General features: G+C 47.7%; 1 protein-coding gene and 1 pseudogene across 2 annotated transcripts in view; both read right to left on the bottom strand.

Moving 5' to 3' along the window:
- The window catches only part of CFAP97 (cilia and flagella associated protein 97), a 126441-nt gene that overhangs the window by 33225 nt on the left and 73805 nt on the right, over window positions 1-19411 (bottom strand). The gene's annotated exons all lie outside the window — the stretch shown is intronic.
- On the bottom strand, window positions 6260-6392 carry LOC141124366 (U2 spliceosomal RNA; annotated as a pseudogene).

Genomic DNA, 19411 nt, shown 5'->3' on the forward strand with positions numbered 1-19411 from the left:
CCTGGTACCCTCCTGAGGGTATGCACAGGAGGAAGAACCAGCCCCGATCCCGGAAAAAGGCCGCAAAGCCCGACTCTACAGGCAGGGCCGAAGCCACGGCCTCGCCTAAGACTCCTGCCTGGATGGAGAACCAGGCCGAAGACCCAGACAGGCTGCCTGCTACGGCGGGCGATTTTAAGGCAGTCCTACAGGCCATAACCACCCTGACTGGTAAGGTGGATCATATTCAAGCAAATGTCGAGTTCATTAGGAAGGACTTTGATGCCTTTCGTGGCAGAATGACTGAGGTGAAGCAAAGGGTCTCCCAGACGGAAGATACAGTATGTGATCATGGGGCCGACATTCACGCACTTAGCCAGGGTAAAGACGCTTGAGTCCCGCGCAGAGGATGCAGAGAACCGTAACAGAAGAAATAATTTGCCTATCCTGGGACTCCCTGAGGGGGCGGAGGGCACGAATCCTACGGCCTTTGCTGAACGCCTATTGCAACAGCTACTCCCTTCAGCACGTTTTTCACCATTTTTTACAGTGGAAAGGGCTCATCACATACCCACTACCAGAGGACCCCAAGGAGCACCACCCCAACCTTTATCTTTAAACTCCTTCATTTTCGGGATAGAGATATTGTGATGAGGGAGGCTAGGGCCCAAGACGAACTCCGCTTTAAAAATGCTAAGCTCCTAATCTTTACGGACTACTCGCTGGAAACCCAGAAGCAGCGGAAATCCTTTGATGCTGTGAGAGTCTGTTCGGGTCTTCATGTCCCCAGAGGAGGCCTCCGGATGGATCAACACACTCCCATCCAGATAAGTGTCCTACTTGATCGCCCGATTGAACAAGCTGCTGTCGTCTGCTGTTTTCTACAATGTGTTCTACAATGGTTCTACAAACCCTACTGGGTTCTGCTGCCCTCCACCTGCTGTGGTTTTCCGCTTTTGAACACCGAAGGTCAGCAATGCCAGGCCTTGGAGTGTTCTTTGAGGCCTCATTGCTGGGAAGATGGCTCCAGGTCTGTATCCTACTCCTTCCCTCCTTCCCCATCCTGGACCCAGGCCCCACCCTTCCTCTCCTGAATGTGACGGCATGTACTCAGTTACTACTATCCCTATGGTAGGGAATCCGACTCATAAGTTCCATAACCACCAGTGGCCTTAAGGACGTGCCATCTTTTATACAATGGCCAGAGTAGGGCCTCTTGACTCGGATCATTCATTGAGTGCTACTGTATACCCTCCCTAATGGGTGGCGGAGGTAACGGGAGAAGATGCCCCTCACCCCTCCTTGAGGCTGATTGAGGCATCCCGAAGGGGGGTATATAAAAAGGTTGACTCCTGCCATACCCCCCCCCCCCCGCCACCCTGTTTTCTCCTTTGCCACTGGTCAGAATAATTTGGTTAACTCTGCAACGTTAATGTTTAAGTTTGTACCCCTGGCTTTTTTGCTCTAACTAAGAGACTAGATGTAATGTCTAACTACTGAACTGCGGATACGGTTTTGCACGCGTTCCCCCATCACAGGCGTGTTTGCCTTGGTTCTAAGTTGGGATCCTGAGCCTCCCCAAAGTTGGGGCTGGGGTTGGCAGGGTGGGGGAGTTGGTTGGGTATATTTTGTTATAATTGGTCCTTTATTGTTTTTTCACAAGCGATGTAAACATGTATGTCACTGGATGTTTGGGATGCCATGTCCTGACCCATATAGTGGTCGGGACCTTGCATCTAATTTTGGGTAGAGGTCCACAGCTTGAAAATGTACCATTAGATGACCATGGCTGACTGTACTATTGTTTCATGGAACACTAGGGGTTTGAACTCCTCTGAAGAGGTCATTAGTGTTTCAGTTTCTCAAAACCTATCATCCCCAAATATGTATACTGCAGGAAACTTACTTGACAGGCAGTAAGCTTTTGAGCCTTAGACGACCCTGGGTGGGACATCAATACCACTCCACATACATCAATTACTCCAGAGGGGTCAGTATTCTTGTTCATAAATCTCTACCATTCAAATTGCTGGCATTGGAGCTAGACCCGGAGGGTCGCTATGTTATACTCCAGCCATAGTAGACAGATTGGAGCTGGTGGGATTGTACCTGCCCCCCCCCCCCCCCCCAGCTTCCACAAGATTACTTAACCAGCTTATCTCTAAAATTTCCACTTATGCTACAGATAATGTGGTGATGCTGGGGGACTTTAACCTGGCCCCTGATCGGGCTCCTCTTCAGAGCTGCTCTCCTGGGCAGAAGCCTCTAACCTAACTGATGTGTGGAGGTGGCGTAACCCCTCTTGGAGGGCTTATACATGCCACTCAGCCTCACATAAAACCCTCTCACGTATAGACCTTGCCTATGCGGGGGGATCTGTCCTACCTAGGGGTCAGGGATATCACCATTCTCCCCCGTGGCATATCCGATCACGCCCCACTTGCCTTGAAGCTGTGCGTGTCCTGTACACCGGGGGAAGAGTCTGTGGAGACTGTCCAGGTTCTGGCTGTCTGATTCCAGAATATTGGAACTGTATGTGTCTGAGGCGATGCAGTACTGGCGGGAATTGAATCAATCAGTGTCTCTGCTCACGTCTTGGGACGCATTTAAGGCCTTCACCAGGGGTAGCTTGCAGTTGCATATCTGCAAGATCCGTAAGCATCTGAGGGAGGAGACCCGAAGGGCTGAGGAGAGGGTGACGGCATTTGAGGAGGAATACTCCGAGTCGGGGACTCCGAGAGCATACTCTAATTTTCAGGCAGCGTTGAGGGATGTTCTCCTGTTACGAACATCAGCCACCAAAACTAAATTCCTACATCAGTCCCAAAGAATCTTCGAGCATGGGGAAAAGGCAGGCAGTATGCTGGCATGGCTGGCGAGGGAAAACTCCTCCCCGGTGACCATCTTGACCATATGTGACTCAGATGGGACGACTCTGACAGAGCCCTCTTCCATCAATGACAGATTTGCATCATTCTATCGGGAGCTCTATGGTTCTCGAATGGAATGCACAGACGAAGAACTGATGACATACCTCGACGGGGTGGAGCTCCCTTGCCCGACATCCACATTTAGAGAAGCATTAGACGGCCCTATCCTATAGAGGAGTTACAAAGGTCAGTAGCCTCCTTGCAAAATAGCAAAACGCCAGGCCCGGATGGGATACCTGCCGAATTCTTTAAAACTTATGCAGAGGAAATATTACCAACGTTTAGACTAGTACTGCAAAAAGCCATGGAAGGGAATTCATTACCCCCGACAATGGCTGAGGCAATTATAGTGGTCATCCTTAAACCTGGTAAGCCCCCTGAGCAGTGTTCATCGTATCGCCCAACCTCTCTCCTTAATGTAGACGCCAAGCTGTTGGCTGGTCGACTGAACACTGATTACGGCATTGGTGCACGCGGACTAGTCTGGATTTATGCCAGGCAGAGGGACTGACAAACATTCAACGCCTCCTTACGCATCTCTCTAGGGCAAGCGGGGACGGCTCGGAGGTAGTCGCCTAGGAGTAAGGGTTGAGACTCCATTGTCCTCATATTATAAGCTGAACCTTCAACCATTACTAAAAAACTTTTCGCAGAAATGTATGGTCTGGAGAACCCTCCCCCTTTCACCAGCAGGTAGAGTAAATTTAGTTAATGGTTTATCTCCCCAAATTCCTTTACCTTTTTCGAAAATGCCCCTTTAATCCCTCCGGCCTCATTCTTCGAAAAAATTAAAAGTATATTCTCTTCTTTTGTTTGGAACGGAAGGCCCCCACGGCTAGCTATTACCACCCTTCAGCTGCCCGTCACCCAGGGAGGCCTGTCCCTACCAGATTTCCAGATCTACTTCTGGGCGGCCGTCCTGGTGATGGTCAGATGGTGGTTCTCTCAACCACAGGACAACCCAGCAGTGACCTTGGAAGCAGCCATTATGGGCTCATACTCCTCCCTCAGCAATGTGGTATTCAGGGGGGCGAGATCTCACCCTGGCATCACGGAGCTGATGCACACAACCATCAATGTATGGCATAAAGCCAGGACCCTCTTTAGCTTCCCTGAGATGTTTTCTCCCCATATTCCTCTCTGGGGCAATCCCAACTTACAACACATGAGTACCGTTCCAGACCCCCAGGTTTGGGCGAGGAAAGGTATAGTCAAATTGAAGCATATAGTTACCGGGGGTAAACTGAGATCCTTTTTTGACCTCAAAAGTGCTTACACACTACCGGGTGGATGTTGTTTCGATACTATCAGCTTCGACATGCGTATAGGAAACAGTTCCCAGTGCAACTCATAGCTCCTTTGAAGAAACTTGAAAAAGCCCTAGCTAAGTGGAAATTAGACATCCCAGATCTGTCAGAGGAGGAATGGGAGACATGCGTATCCTCCTTTGTTACTAACATGATCTCGGCCAGAGATCGATTCATGCAGGTCAAGTTCCTCCACAGGGCCTACTACACTCCAAAGAGATTAACAATTATGAACCCCAATACCCCGGTAGCCTGTCCTAGATGTGATCAGAGCTCTGCCTCCTTCTTTCATATGACATGGTCCTGTCCTCGCCTCGGAGACTATTGGTCGGAGATAGCTGACACCCTTAGCAGAGTTACCTCCCTGGAACTTGGAACAGACCCCAAAATGATGCTGCTTAATGTTTTTGACTCTAGGGTAAGGGGCAAATATACTAGACTATTCCTGAATTATGCTACTTTCTATGCCCGCAGGGAAATATCCCTTCATTGGAAGGACACCACACCTCCCAGGGTGTCTTCATAGCGCTTATCACTGAACTCGGAGTTGCCATTGTATAAGCTAAGCTATGCCAACCGAAACTGCCCTGGCAAACTTGACAAAATATGGTTGGGATGGATAGATGCCTGGGGCACAGAAGTGGTGGATGATCACTGAGAGATTACTGCTGGACCTGCCCTGCAATAGTGTACTACTGCTATGATCTTCTGAATGTCTAACCAATGTTTGAACTTTGTGTACTTAATGTAGATGTGGTCCCTCCTTCACTCCCTGCCCCCCCCCCCCCTTATCCCCCCCCTTTTTATATTCCGCATATCCTGCCTTTCCCGGATCCCCCTCCCCCTGGACCTCCTTAAATAGTACTGTTGGAATCTACTACCCCCAAACTCATATCCTAATATAATGCAACTTAACAGCTCTGCACATCTATCTCCTGTTCAAATGTGCAGCCCATTCGTTTTGTGACAATCCATGTAACAATATCTTTGTGAACAACTGTGTATATGCATCACTTGTTTTTTCTTTTGAAAGCCTATGGCGTGCATAACACACCCCAAAAAACTTCACCCGGTGCATAAAAAATGTGCACACACATAAAGAGTGAACACAAAAAAGTGCAGACGGGTACACAAGACGTGCCAATTCCCTGATCCCCCGGGGCGTTAGGCTCCAGACGGGGACAAAGGTACTTTACAATGGTCTATCTGGCCGAAACCAGACAGACCCCGTTCTCTGGAAGGTCTGCCGAAACAGACCCACCCAAGTACTAGGCAGGGCTCCCCCGAAGGGAGACCCCGTGGGTTAGGGAGGACGAAGCCAGAAGGCCATGTCCACCCCTTCCCAAGACTTTCAGGGCTGGCCCGAAGACCCGCCTTTACTCGCCACACAGTGAGACAAACGTGAACAAGACGTGACAAACATAGGATTCAATCAAAAAAAAAAGAAAATAAATAGAAAGTGGGGAAGGGATAGTGGAGAGGAGAGTGAAAAAAGGTGGCCATTGTGTAAAACAATGACCAGGCCCTCCGGCCAGGAATAAAAAATTCCTCTGGTCCTAGCCAAAAGGCCCGGCCCAAGAGGCAGGTGCTAAAAAAGCGTGTTGTATGGTGTAGTGACCATGGTGCCTCAAATCAAAGTGACTGCCACTCACAGTGATTTTATGGCACCCCTGGGCTGCCGCTCCAGGGGCACTACTCCATAGGCTTTCAAAGACCAACCCTGGTCCCCAGCCCAGACCACAGCAGACCCCACCCCAGGCAGAAAGGCATAGAGTTCTGGAAGCTTGGTGAGAGCCCTTTACCATCAGGCTTCACCCTCGTTCCGTCCCTCGTACCTAATTACATTCGGGAAATACTGGCCGCTCCCCCGGTGGGAGAAAGGGGAGCCAGCGTTCTCTCCCAAATAACTGTCCGGAGCTAGATCCGCCCCAATCCAGGCCAGAAAACCAGGGTCCCGACCCTCCGGTTCAGACCCCGTGGTTCTCCGTCCCCATCAGAAGGCTTCCCTTTCGGCTACAAACCGCTCCAGGTCACCTTTACTCCAGCAGGTTTTGCATAGCAACCGCCATCCCATCTCTATCTCGCCATAGATCAGGGACGGAAGCAAGCGCCACCTCCTGGAAACTGATAAGAACAGATACTACACTAGATCTTAGCCAAAAGGCCGAGAAGCGATCACTTGTACTGTAAAAATCGAATAAACAATTTTCTTTTTAAAAAAAAAAAAAAAAAAACACACAGATCCACATCCTGGCAGAGGAGAGGAGACCGATGGTGTGTCCCTTGTACATTAGGGACACCGATCGGTCATCTCCATCAGTCAGTCCCCCCCCAGTTAGAATCACCTCCCTAGGACACACATTTAACCCCTCGATCACCCCCTAGTGTTAACCCCTTCCCTGCCAGTCACATTTATACAGTAATCAATGCATTTTTATAGCTCGGATCGCTGTATAAATGTGAATGGTCCCAAAAATGTGTCAAAAGTGTCCGATATGTCCGCCTCAATATCGCAGTCAATAAAAATCGCAGATCGCCACCATGACTAGTCAAAAAAAAAAAATTGCTATAAATCTATCCCCTATTTTGTAGACGCTATAACTTTTGCGCAAACCAAACATACGCTTATTGCGATTTTTTTACCAAAAATATGTAGAAGAATACATATCGGCCTAAACGGAGGAAGAAATTTGTTTAAAAAAATTTGGATATTTATTATAGCAAAAAGTAAAAAATATTGCGTTTTTTTTCAAACTTGTCCCTCTTTTTGTTTATAGCGCAATAAATAAAAACCGCAGAGATTATCAAATACCAAAGGAAAGCTCTATTTGTGGGGAAAAAAATGATAAAAATTTCATTAGGGTGCAGTGTTGCATGACCGTGCAATTGTCATTCGAAGTGCGACAGCGCTGAAAAATGGCTTGGGCAGGAAGGGGGTGAAAGTGCCCTGTATTGAGGTGGTTAAAGTAAAAGTTTACCATTATTGTGCATCATATTTAAGTTATTATAGACATGAAAAATGTCTCAGCCTAGTACTACTTTATTATAAAAGTGATTACCCACCTCCATATAGCTTCATGTCTGACTCCCAGTTAAAATATCCATACACACACACAACCAATGTGAAAGAAGGTTTATTTGAAATCTTTGCAAATTTATAAATTAAAAAAAAAAAAAAAAAAAAAAAAATGTAAAAACCAAAATGTACATAAGTATTTACAGTCTTTGCCATGACACTCAAAATTGAGCTCAGGTGCATCCTGTTTCCACTGATCATCCTTGAGATGTTTCTACAACTTGGAGTCCACCTGGGGTAAATGCATTTGATTGGACATGATTTGGAAAGGCACACACCTGTTTATATAAGGTCTCACAGTTAACAGTGCATGTCAGAGCACAAACCAACCCATGAAGTCCAAGGAATTGTCTGTAGACCTCAGACAGGATTGTATCGAGGTCTGGGGAAGGATACAGAAACAACATCTGCAGCATTGAAGGTACCAATGGGCACAGTGGCCTCCATCATCCGTAAATTGAAGAAGTTTGGAACTACCAGGACTCTTCCCAACGGGCGCTGCCCAGCCAAACTGAGTGTTTGGGGGAGAAGGGCCTTACTCAGGGTGGTGACCAAGAACCCGATGGTCACTCTGACAGAGCTCCAGCGTTTTTCAGTGGCAAGAGGAGAACCTTCCAGAATACCAAACATCTCTGCAGCACTCCACTAATCAGGCCTGTATGGTGACCAGGCGGAAGCCACTCTGTAAAAGGCACACGACAGCCCACCTGGAGTTTGCCAAAAGGCACCTGAAGGACTCTCAGACCATGAGAAACAAAATTCACTGATCTGATGAAACAAAGATTGAACTCTTTGGCCTGAATGGCACGTGTTATAGGAAACCTGGCGCCGCTCATCCCCTGGCCAATATCATCCCTTTTTCAGCGCTAGGAACTGGGAGACTAGTCAGGATCAACAGAAAGATGAATGCAGCAATGTACAGATACATCCTTGATGAAAACCTGCTCCAGAGCGCTCTGGACCTCAGACTGGGGCGAAGTTTCATCTTCCAAGAGGACAACGACCCTAAGCACACAGCCAAGATAACAAAGGAGTGGCTACGGGACAACTAAGTGAATGCCCTTGAGTGGCCCAGTCAGAACCCAGACTTGAACCCGATTGAACAACTCTGGGGAGATCTGAAAATGGCTGTGCAACAACGCTCCCCATCCAACCTGATGGAGCTTGAGAGGTCCTGTGAAGAAGAATGGGAGAAACGGCCCAAAAATAGGTGTGCCAAGCTTGTAGCATCATACTCAAAAAGACTTGAGACTGCAATTGGTGCCAAAGGTGCTTCAACAAAGTATTGAGCAAAGGCTGTGAATACTTATATGCAAGTCATTTTTTTCATTTTTTTATTTTTAATAAATTTGCAAAGATTTCAAACAAACTTCTTTCACGTTGTCATTATGGGGTATGGTTTGTAGAATTTTAAGGAAAATAATGAATTTAATCCTTTTTGGAATTGGCTGTGTGATGAACCCCTGTCCTCAACAGGTCTATGTCCGCTGTAAATGCTTCCTTTGTCCAGAACCAGCACTATCCAAGACCCTTTAGCCCACCCAGTCACCAGCTGTAACTTAGTGTAGGGTGAACAACAACATCAAACTCCTTTATTAAAGCACATGTTACAACAGCTATACAACTCAGAGACACTCCCCCCCCCCCCCTCCCCCAACCTTGGATTCAAGGCGGGATAAACTGTCCAATCACAATAGACACACAGGTCAGGTGTATTCAAATTTCTCATCAGTAAACAGTCTTAACAGCAGGGAGAGCTGTTGGAGGAATTCGCCCCCACCAATCTCACAGCCAATTTACATACACATCCCATAATATCCATAGCAGACAGACACTAGACAATAGAACATTGGAGTACAACCCCAGCCCAAACGATCACAGCAAAGAGTCCACAACAGCATGAGACAACACACAATATATACAACATTACAGTGTGGCTGTACAGTGTGTCCAAATAGCACAGATCATCATAGTGGGGTTCTCAGGCACCCTGGGCCCCTAATGGACGCAGGGTGATTTACACATAAGAGGGGCCAGGGAGCTGGACACAGAGTTTCCAGAGCTCTCCAAGGTAAGCTGAGTTCCACAAACCTCCTGTCACACATCTCCCCTTTCAGCAGGAGACTAACACAGGAGGAGACCCCAGATGGGTTGACTCCGAAGTTAGTCAGTAGTTCGAGTCCCCCAGTACCGGTATCCACACAGTATCCCAAATAAAAGTTGTCCCAAACATATCATTACTCACCCAGCCAACCTCTGCCTCCCTGAGAACATAACCATCGCTGGAGAGAGGCATGAACCAGCCCTTCTCCCTGGAGTCCTTTCAGCCGCTGGAGAGAAGACAGGGTGACTGGGCTCACTCCATCATGCTGTTGGGGATCTGGGCTGACTGCCCAACATCCCTGGGGTATACAAGTGGAGTCCCATCTTTTGGTACTTTTGGTAGGTGAAAATCACCCCGTGCTTGCAAAGCATTTCTGACATCCTCATGTCTCAGTGCTGCACTATTTTCTGGGGTTGGGTCAGTGGAGACCGAAGTCCCCTCCACTTTCACAGGAACTCCCTCTTCTGTTAGTTGAGGGCAGAGGCCAGCAGCACTCTGCCGTGTTGCCAGCCCTTCTGCTGGGTTGCTGTGAGTGGAGACCACAGTCCCATCCACCGATATCAGCTCAAGCTGCAGTTGTGTGTAAGAGGGCAGTAATATTCTGCCCTGTTAGCACTTCAGCTGAGGACCCCACATTATCCACTCCGGCTAACCGCTGGGGCGGGAGGATGGCTTCCTCCACTCCCAGACTGTGGATTTGCTGCTGGGGTGGAAAATGTGGAAAGTGAACCCCATCATGGCAAATGATAAAACAAGCAAGCTGCTGCTACTAAAAAGGTCTTATGCTGGCCATACAATTATCAATTTTTGACAATAATATTCACACAAATATTTGTGCAAAAATTCTTTGTACATTCGGTGAATGCTCAAGTGTCATTTGTAAATTCCACCTGCTTTTAACATGCATTAAAACAAATATTATTCCAGAACGAAAACAAACACACATACAGTGTTCAAAAATTCATTAGATCGAGAAAAGTTTTCTATTCTGCTCCTTCTAATTTTCCCATCTCTGTGGTTGAAAACGAAAGTCAATTTGAACCCTCTAATGATTAGAAAATCAAACGAATGTTCTTAAAATAAAATCTTCGAAGGAAAAATTTGTTTGTTTGTGTATGGCCAGCATAAGTGACAGGAGGCGCAGGTTGTATCAAGCTACCTGCCTATGACAAGGGAGTCTGTCATGCATAATACTATATTACAGTCCTGTCTGAAAATCTTTTTTCTTTGTATAAAAATTTTGATCTCGGCGTCTGATGATACCATTATTAAATTAGTCGATTAATTGATGCAACAAATTGGCCAACTAAATCGATTATAATCGTATAATAAACTGGTTTATGTATCTCATTCATACTACAACATTGCAGTGATTTGCGGTGCAGAACGATGCAGACATGCTGCAAACTCTGTAGTGCAATTCACTGCATGTCAACACACCTTGTTGTTGTGCATACACTTCTTCCCATTAGGCTCTGCCTGCCAGACAACTCAAATTCACACTGCGCCTGTTTGGTGGGGGAGCCTGATGGGAAACTCAATTTAGTTTTCCATTGGGTCCTCCTTGCCTGTTGCCGGCAGTGCACGGTTGTGGGTAAATTTGAAAGCCACCCACTGCCATGTGTTGTCGATCAAAAGTAACGTGGACCTGATGGGAATCCATAGCTCCTAATTGTCCCTGAATTCAAGGGACTGTCCCTGATTTGGAGCAATGTACCTCTGTCCTTCATTCCTCCTCATTTGTCCCTCATTTTAGTCTGATCTATATAGTTGTATATAAAATGCACTTTTTTATGTATCAAAAAGTGTTTTCCTGCACTAAACCTTTCATCTGATTTCTAAATTGCTGCATTTGTAAATTCCAAAAGCCAATATGAAGGAATGGTAGTGGTAAAAAAAGAATTTGTGGGTGTAACCAATCTTGTTTTTTTGTACAATTCTCCTTTAGAGGGGCATGGCAAGGGGTGTGTCCTATGCCTGCATACTTTTTCTGATAGGTGTCCCTCATTCCCAGCTCAAAAAGTTGGGAGGTATGGGAAACTTGTCTCCCAGCCCTAGTACAAAACTCCATGACCATGCGCCTGTCAGTGTGAGGGGAGGGAGTGCATTGGACAAGGAGTTCTGAGTGCCGGCATCGACAGATTCATGTACCCGTCTGCAAGAGTTACATGAATTGGGTGCAAGCCGCAACATTTTTAGTGCAGCACCCCGAGGGAGATCTAAAGGATGTCTAAGACAGCCTTTTTGAGTTCCCCATACAGTCTAAAAAAGGAGTTGCAGCACTGTTAAAATGTTTCAAGTCGGTAATATATCAGAGGAGCATGTCTGATACTGAAACATGGATATGCATATAATCTGCATGAATTTAAAAACCTTGATTCTCCTTGTAACTTATAAATAACATGGTGAATAACAGAGGCAGTAGATAACACATAGCAGGTATCTCTAGAATGAAGGTAGGGAAGGCATCTGAACAGTGGAAACTGCTGGTGACAAAGGTGCACACGCCTTATTTTGCTACCTTCTCTTCTATATAAAAGAAAAGTGACTGGGAAAGTGTACCTGTGTGTAATGAGGGCTCTGATCTCCAGAAGCATTTATCATCATCATCCCCCCAGAGGTTACATATGGTCAGATAACTGATTGCAAAGCAGGCCAAGAAATAGCCACTCTTAGGTCATTTTTGGACCCCAACTGCTTCCCTCACTCAGGGCACATTCTATGGGTCAGATCTGATCTGAATGAAACACTATCAGGCTAAAATTAATTTATCACAATAGCCAATCTGAAATAAAGTACCGGGTATCTAATATGTGGAACAGCAAATCAAGTAAGTGTGAAGAAAATCTCTCTCATACATATTTATAATATACACACACACACACACACACACAGGGTTGAGGGGCACACCCTAAATCTGAATATCTGAAGTTGGTGCTGCTATAGAGACCTATACAATCAATAAAACCATAAAGAATAGTGCACACATACAAAAATACAAGAGGAGTACCTTTTAAATCTTACAAGGCTGCCTAAATACACCAACTTTAGATATTTAGGTTTCGGGTGGGGGGGGGGGGGGGGGGGGCACATATTGCTACATATTGAGTCCTGACCAGACTCCCTGGGGAGCACTCATAGTTAGTGTCCACTGACAAGTTCACACCCTAAAATTTAATGCGCTGTTCGAACCACTCCCTTTATTATAAAGGTACTTATATAGCGCTGTCAATTTACGCAGTGCTTTACATATACATTGTACATTCACATCAGTCCCTACCCTCAAGGAGCTTACAATCCTAATGTCCCTAACTCACATTCATATACTAGGGCCAATTTAGACAGAAGCCAATTAACCTACCAGCATGTCTTTGGAGTGTTGGAGGAAACTGGAGTACCCGGAGGAAACCCACGCAGGCACAGGGAGAACATGCAAGCATTATTATCTACCTGCGTACAACTAGGATACCAAACTAAAATACATAATGTACTCTCAATGGCAGAATAGAAGGTCTCTAGTACCCTCCTTCCCAAGCCACTCTTCCTTAAGGAGTTGCAAAAAATATATAAACGTTGTTGCGATTTCTTAATAATGGCTTTGACATTAATTATTCATAAGTTTTCTGAAATGCATGTTCCCAGACACATAAAGGTAGAAACCAGCTCCATGCACAGGCCTTTAATAAAAAGCTGGTTCAGGCCTGCTTCTTCTGAAATCTACAATCAGTTCCTTTGTTTTCCCTGTGTTTAAGATCAAGTTATTCGCTGTACACCATTTCACTATCCTATAAACCTCTCTCCTGTATTGCTTGCTCATCACCTCCAGTGATGCAACAGATTACTGTAAGCTTAATTATACTATTGGTCTCATTATAGGGGGTGCCATCATATGTGTACAACGCATAAAGAAAAAGGAACTTAACACACAACCTGTGGTGTTCCAGTATCCCCTTTTTAATGCATGCCAATATTCTGTTTGCTTTTGTTAGCAACAGCTTGGCATTGCATCTACTAGAACCCCCAGGTCCTTTTCCATCCTTGATTGCCCCAGAGGTTCTCCCATGTAGAGATTCTACATTTTTCCACATTAAACCTAATTTGCCATGTAGTTGTCCACCCCATTAAATTGTTGAGATCTTCTTGCAAGGTTTCCACATCTTGCGGAGAAGTTATTGTCCTGCTTAGCTTAGTATCGTCCACAAATACAGAGATTGAACCATTTACCCCATCCTCTAGGTCATTTATGAACAAATTAAATAGGATTGGTCCCAGGACAGAACACTGGGGGACCCCACTTTCCACCCCTGACCATTCCGAGTACTCCCAATTTATCACTACCCTTTGAACTCTCATTTGTAACAAAGTATTTAAGGCAAAGCTGTAATCTATAAACATCCTTATGTAATTTCCTAAATGTGCCAGATGACTAAGTGCCTCATGCAGCGCTAAAGTCATCACATCTTCTGTGCTTCCATTTGCCCTATATGCAAACTGAGAAGGATCCAATTTGATATATTTCAAGATCAACCTCTCAAAGCACTTCATTAGCACTGAGGTCAGTGCTGTTGGTCTATAATCGTCTAAACTTCCCACAGTAAACCCAGTAATATGAAAATAGCTCATCCGCCCCCCACAGTGCCCAAATCTTATTTTTATATTAAAAATAGTGCCACACTATACCTTTTTGGATGATCTGTATACCACAGTTACATGATAAACTGCACAGTTTCTCCAGTGCTGAGAACTCAGGAAGGAGGAGATTTTCACTGCAGCCTGTATACACGACCACATGTGTGATGACAATATCATGTGAACAAGTAACTGTTCTCTCCAGCATAAAAGACAACTGAGCATGTGCAGGTTAGCTACTCTGCCTGTGTTAGCTGGCTTTCCCCAGATAGACAGTGCAGGAGGGGTGGATCTGTGCATTCAGGATAAAACAGCCTTTTTACACAATGCAGAGGATTAATCCCTTATGTTCCACAGTGCGTATAACAAGCATGCTATGCTGCATATACAGACTGATTTTGCACTGTTGGTTTAGCAACACTTTAACCACTTCAATACCAGGCACTTAGACACCTTCCCGCCCAGGCCAATTTTCAGCTTTCAGCGCTGCTGCAATCTGAATGACAATTGCGCGGTCATGCTACACTGTACCCAAACAAATTTATCATTTTGTTCCCACAAATAGAGCTTTCTTTTGGTGGTATTTGATCACCTCTGCGGTTTTTATTTTTTGCGCAACAAATAAAAAACAAACCGAAAATTTTGAAAAAAAAAAAGTTTTTCTTTGTTTCTGTTAAATTTTTTTGTAAATAAGTAAGTTTTCTCCTTCACTGACGGGCACTGATATGGCTGCACTGACGGGCACTGATATGGCTGCACTGACGGGCACTGATATGGCTGCACTGACGGGCACTGATATGGCTGCACTGACGGGCACTGATAGGCACTGATATGGCTGCACTGACGGGCACTGATATGGCTGCACTGACGGGCACTGATGATATGGCTGCACTGACGGGCACTGATGATATGGCTGCACTGACGGGCACTGATGATATGGCTGCACTGACGGGCACTGATGATATGGCTGCACTGACGGGCACTGATGATATGGCTGCACTGACGGGCACTGATGATATGGCTGCACTGACGGTCACTGATAGGCACCGATGAGGTGGCACTGACGGGCACTGATGATGGGCACTGATAGGCGGCACTGGTATGCAGCACTGATGGGTACTTATGGGTGGCACTGATAGGTGGGCACTGACAGGTGGCACCGATGGGCAATGACAGGTGGCACTGATAAAAAATACTGGGGGCATTGCTGGTCAGATCTGGAACATAATAGTGCCAATCAGTGCCCATTTGTGGGCACAGATTGGGCACATGTGGATGGCCATGGGGTACATACCTGGCCATCCACATGTTGCCCCTTCCCTGGTGGTCCTAGTGGCGATCCCTGGTGGTCCAGTGTGGTGATCTGAGGGGGGGGGCTACGCTGATAAACAATCAGCGCAGACCCCCCCTGTCAGGAGAACCGCCGATCGGCTCTCCTCTACTCGCGTCTGTCAGACGCGAGTGAGGAAAAGCTGATCAACGGCTCTTCCCATTGACAGCATGATCAGCCGTGATTGGACACGGCTGATCACGTGGTAAAGAGCCTCCGCCGGAGGCTCTTGACCGAGATCGGTGTGGCGGTGTGTCAGGCTGACACACCGCTCCACCGATCGCCGCGGTGCAAGCCCCCGGGGGCGCGCGGCAGCATGTTATTCTGCTGGACGTCATATGATGCCCAGTCAGGATAACGGAACCACTTCCCGGACGTCAATCCGCTATAGGGCGGGCGGGAAGTGGTTAAAAACCATCTCATCTTTATATCGTCCCCTCTGTCAGATAAAAAGCTGCATCCTAGTGCCTGTGCTTTATAATAAAAAAACCAAAAAAACAAAAACACACACACACACACACAATTTCTACCTACCTATTTTAACAGTATCTCCCAGCGATAAGATGACTCCAGGCTCTCAGCTCTCCCCATTTGATATCTCCAGTGGGCAGGGCTGAGATTCCCCTGCTGACGTCAGCGAAGGAGGAGAGGAGCCGAGATCCCGTAGTCATGAAGACATTGTTAAAACAGGTAGAAATCTTTTTATTTATTTTTTTTAATTTTTTTATTTTATAAAAGCACAGGCACTAGGACTCCGTTTTTTTTTTTTATCTGACAGAGGGGGTGATATATAGATCAGTTAGTTTTGAAGCAGTGGGGAGAGAAGCAGATCAGCGATAGTGAGAGATGACAGGCAGGGGTCGGACAGGAGAGCTGCAGCCAGCAGCATATGATGAAGGCACAAACGCCGACAACGGTGTCAGGGCTCAGCAGCCCTGATATATCGTTGTCAGCACAAAGAGGGGAAGAGTATAAACTGGCAGGATCAGCCAGGTATTTCAGGTGATAGAGGGGGGGCAAAGTACACAGCCCAGGCACTGTGCTGTATAACATGCTTTAAAAGAAACAGGATCTTTATTTTATTTTTTTGGGTTAACAAATGCTTTAAAGTGGATGTAAACCCAACTAACTACTGCCATAGGGGTTATCTATAAGGATATACATGCCTCCTGCATGTATCTTTACCTGTCAAATGTCTCCCCTCTGTCTGTTATGAGAGCCGAAAAACTGCATATTCTGTGGTTGGGTCTGTTGTCTGGAGCTCGGTGGGTGGAGTCGTGATGTCAGTAGACTCCCCGCCCACCTCTACACTCCCCTTGTCAATATGCATTTTCTCCTGTGTATTTCTTACACTGAACTTCTGCTATGACCTCTAACATCCTGTGAAAAGACAGGAAAATAACCACATGACTTCAGCATGCCAAATCATGCTGAGGTGTGGAACAGCCAATCCTTGCAGAGCTGCTGAAGAAAGGAGAGGGGGTGGGAATTAAAAAACAATACATGTCTTAGGCTAGTGCACAAGATGTGTAAATCAAGAGTCACTCACAGCAAGGGGGAGGATTTGACAAAGTTTTTCTCTGTTTGTCAAGATTTATCTCACTGAACAATAAAAGAGGATTGCTCAGAGATGGATTAACTCTGTGTGGCAAGACTGGGCTCAAATGATAGGAGATCTTACATTATGACATAAAAAACAAAACAAAAAAAAACAAAAAAACAAAACAAAAAAAAAAACAAAAAAAAAAACTTTTCGGGTTTACATCCACTTTAACTACTCTCCCCAGGATTCCGTCTGGACCTGGTGATTTCCTGGTATTTATAGCCTTAAATGCCTGCCTCACCTCATATTCCTGTATAGTGAGTGTACAGTTTCCTGGACCTAAAGAACAGCCCACATCCTGGTTTGGTAACTCTCTCTGAAATATAATTATATATAAAAACTGGTTCAGAGACACCGACGTGCATAGTTGCCAACAGTCCCGATTTTCCCGGGACAATCCCGATTTTGGGACCCTTGTCCCGATTTAATTTTGTCCCGGGTGTTTTCCCGAATTTTTGGGGTTTGTCCCAAGAAAATCGTGAGTGTTTTTGTAAAAAACGGCAACGGCTCCACAAAAATGGCCGCCGTTGCCTCCACGAGTCAGTCACAAAGTTTCCCTTGTGTTCAGTGCAGGGGAGAGGGGCAGCCAATCCGCTTCTCTCTTCAGTGTACAAATAGAAAATTCTATTGTACACTGAAGCCTATTGGCTGGAGGGATTGGCAACCCCTCCCCGCTCTACACTGCACACAAGGAAGACGTGATCAGCCTCCACTGCCATCACCCTCCGCCCCCGTGTGTCCAACGGAGCTCAGGCAATAGTGGGAGTGACGGGAGGGAAGAAGGGAGGCTTTCATCTGGCTGTTCAGGAGTTGTCTGACCTGTGAGTAGTGGCCTGTCAGTGTAGTGGGGGAGAAGAGAGATAGGGGGAGGGGGTGTACTCAGTGTATGGGAGGCTTGGAGCTTTCCCTGCAGTACACTTCTCAAAGGCTGAGGTCCAACATGGATGGACTGGGGCTCCGCTGGCTGGGGACATTGATGGTCCTGGCTCCCCTCTTGCACACCATGTCACCACCACACCTGCACCCCCCTCCCCCCATGTTACCACCATACCTGATTCCCCCCTCCCCCCTGTGTCACCAACATACCTGCACCCCCCTCTCCCCCCTGTGTCACCACCATACCTGATTCCCCCCTCCCCCCTGTGTCACCAACATACCTGCACCCCCCTCTCCCCCCTGTGTCACCACCATACCTGATTCCCCCCTCCCCCCTGTGTCACCAACATACCTGCACCCCCCTCTCCCCCCCCCGTGTCACCACCATACCGGATTCCCCCCTCCCCCTGTGTCACCAACGTACCTGCACCCCCTCTCCCCCCCCCCCCGTGTCACCACCATACCGGATTCCCCCCTCCCCCTGTGTCACCAACATACCTGCACCCCCCTCTCCCCCCCGTGTCACCACCATACCTGATTCCCCCTCCCCCCCGTGTCACCAACATACCTGCACCCCCCTCTCCCCCCTGTGTCACCACCATACCTGATTCCCCCTCCCCCCCGTGTCACCAACATACCTGCACCCCCCTCTCCCCCCCGTGTCACCACCATACCTGATTCCCCCCTCCCCCCTGTGTCATCAACATGCCTGCACCCCCCTCTCCCCCCTGTGTCACCACCATACCTGATTCCCCCCTCCCCCCTGTGTCACCAACATACCTGCACCCCCTCTCCCCCCCGTGTCACCACCATACCGGATTCCCCCCTCCCCCTGTGTCACCAACATACCTGCACCCCCTCTCCCCCCCCGTGTCACCACCATACCGGATTCCCCCCTCCCCCTGTGTCACCAACGTACCTGCACCCCCTCTCCCCCCCCCCCCCGTGTCACCACCATACCGGATTCCCCCCTCCCCCTGTGTCACCAACATACCTGCACCCCCCTCTCCCCCCCGTGTCACCACCATACCTGATTCCCCCTCCCCCCCGTGTCACCAACATACCTGCACCCCCCTCTCCCCCCCGTGTCACCACCATACCTGATTCCCCCCTCCCCCCTGTGTCATCAACATGCCTGCACCCCCCTCTCCCCCCTGTGTCACCACCATACCTGATTCCCCCCTCCCCCCTGTGTCACCAACATACCTGCACCCCCTCTCCCCCCCGTGTCACCACCATACCGGATTCCCCCCTCCCCCTGTGTCACCAACATACCTGCACCCCCTCTCCCCCCCCGTGTCACCACCATACCGGATTCCCCCCTCCCCCTGTGTCACCAACATACCTGCACCCCCTCTCCCCCCGTGTCACCACCATACCTGATTCCCCCTCCCCCCCGTGTCACCAACATACCTGCACCCCCCTCTCCCCCCGTGTCACCACCATACCTGATTCCCCCTCTCCCCCCTGTGTCACCACCATACCTGATTCCCCCCTCCCCCCTGTGTCACCAACATACCTGCACCCCCTCCCCCCCCCCCGTGTCACCACCATACCGGATTCCCCCCTCCCCCTGT

This window comes from Aquarana catesbeiana, linkage group LG01 (genome assembly GCF_042186555.1).
Source record: "Aquarana catesbeiana isolate 2022-GZ linkage group LG01, ASM4218655v1, whole genome shotgun sequence".
Lineage (NCBI taxonomy): Eukaryota > Metazoa > Chordata > Amphibia > Anura > Ranidae > Aquarana > Aquarana catesbeiana.